Genomic DNA, 2,306 nt, shown 5'->3' with positions numbered 1-2,306 from the left:
AAATGCTATCTCTCTGGCCCCTAGATTTTTCTTTTTCATCTTTCTTTCTCTAACATTATTTTTATTCTTGCTTGCTTTCTCTTTCTTTTTTTCTTTTATTTCTCTTTTTCTTTATGTCTTTTTCTTTTTCTGTCTTCTTCCTTCCTTTCTCTCTCTCTCTTTCATTCTTTCTTTTTTTTTTTTTGGCTTTAAATTAAGAAACTTGGCTTCAAGGCCAAAAAAAAAAAAAAGTACAGTAAGCAAAACACTTGCTTTACATGCAGCCTGCCTGTGTTCCATCCTCAACAACACATATGGTTCCTGAACACTACCAAGCTTTGGTGCCTGAGTGAGTGCATAGCCTGATCAGTATTTGATATGATCTAGTGTTTGATATGAGCAGTGTTTGATATGGCAGGAAGAATGGAAGGGATGGAAGTGCTCAAGTCACTTGCTTTGCTCATTGGATAGCTAACAGGTTAGTATCACTAATGAGTCCTCATAAACAAATTCAGAGTATCCCCAGGACAGAGGGGATATGGCCCACCTAGGCCCCCAATAACTTTTATTTAAATTCACCCCCATAGAGGAATCCATGGAACCTTCCTGAGGTGAGCCTTTGTAGGGCTGTGATAATAGATGCCATTTTTCAAGTCCTAGAAAAGAAGTAAATGAAGGACTTGAATTGAAAGTTCTGTGTCAACTGAATTTAGAAGTGAAGACATCTACAAAGGGCAGTTACCAGTGTCTAATTATGTTGTGCCAGGTTATTTTTGCAGATTTTCAATTGGTTACTAAAATTTGTCATACTGCTCAAGCTCAGGTACTGAGATATGATAGGAAAAAAAAAAGTTTACAAAGATCAAAGGAGGGGTGAAAAATGGAACTCCATGAGGTCAGTTCAAACCAGGTCTTGAAAGGAGCTTTTATTCCCTGGCTTGTTCAGAACACTTCCTCATGGTGTTCTTTAACCTTTTTTTTTTAGTGATCCAGCTTACCAAAAAATCCTCTCTCATGCTTTCCTTCTCTACATTCAAATCACAGGAAACTCTGAAAAGCTGGTCTGAAAAGCTAACTCATCACCATGGCCCATATACAGTTGAGAACCACTCTCTGCTTTCCAAATCTCAGCTACCAAAGTCTCCCCGAAACTCTTAGCAGCCAGGAAGGGTGAGTTTTGACCTTGAAGATTGGATCTTTCCAGATAGAATCTTAAAATTCTTTTCTTTTCAGTTCTGCAGTTTATACCCACCCAAGTAGCAGCTGAATTTGCTAGGTTTGGCTGCATTAGCCATGTAAGGAGAAGAAGATGATGTCACCCAGATTGGGAAAGATCTCAGAGAAAGCCTATAGCCTAAGAGTCATTCCAGGAGGTCAATCCAGTCTCAGAGAGAGAATTTTTTTTGGCAATTTTAAGGAATGAACACAAGAGCAGCCTAAATATAGTCCTGGCTTCCTCAACATGCTTCTTAAAGCCTAGCGATGCTTATGAAAGTTTAAAGAGAAGTGTGAGAATGAAATATATGTGCTTTGGGTATAACAGAGGGATTGTGTATGGATGTGTGTGAGTTTGAGAGTGTGAGAGGAGAGAAAGGAAGGATGACAGGAAGGGAGGGAGGGAGGCGTGTGTGTGATTTGTGGACGTGTATTCATGACAGAAGGAGAATGTGTGTGAGAGTGTTTGTGAGTGTAGCAGGAGGAGGGGAAAGTGTAAGAGAGCATGCCTTAAAGCCTGAGAACAATATGAGTAAATGTGAGGATGTGTTTGTGTAAGTGTGAGGTTATGTGGCAGGAAGAGAGTTGTGAGGGTGAGGGTATGGACGCATATAAGGGTGTGTGTTCATGGCAGGAGGCAGAGAATGTGTGTGTGTGTGTGTGTGTGTGTGAGTATAAAAGTGTCTGAGTGTGAGGGCGGGTGTGACTATGTGTGTGGGACTGTGACGGTTGTGTACACGCAGGAGGAGGCCATTATGCAGGGTGTGGGTGAATGCCTAAGTGTGTAAATATGTGCCTGAAGGTGTGGATGCATGCCAGGAGGAGAGTGTGTGAAGGCAAGGATGTGATGTATGAAGGTACGTGAGGATGAGTGTGAGGATATTTGTGAGGGTGTGAAGGTGTGTGTGAGTCTGAAGGTGTGTACTTAGGAAAGAGGGGAAGAGTGTTGCTGGAAGGGCAGGAGCCTGAGGGGGAATGTGTGACTGGATCTGGAAAAGTGTGGACTCATGACAGCTCTGTGAATGAGAGGGTGGTGAGTGTGAGAATGTGTGTGGCTCTGAGGGGATAGGAGCTGGTGTGTGAGTGTCTGTGAGTGTAAGGGTGTGAATGCA

The sequence above is a fragment of the Suncus etruscus genome, chromosome 6 (genome assembly GCF_024139225.1).
Source record: "Suncus etruscus isolate mSunEtr1 chromosome 6, mSunEtr1.pri.cur, whole genome shotgun sequence".
In the NCBI taxonomy this organism is placed as follows: domain Eukaryota; kingdom Metazoa; phylum Chordata; class Mammalia; order Eulipotyphla; family Soricidae; genus Suncus; species Suncus etruscus.
The sequence above is the reverse complement of the archived record's forward strand: the minus strand, read 5'-3'. Positions refer to the sequence as shown.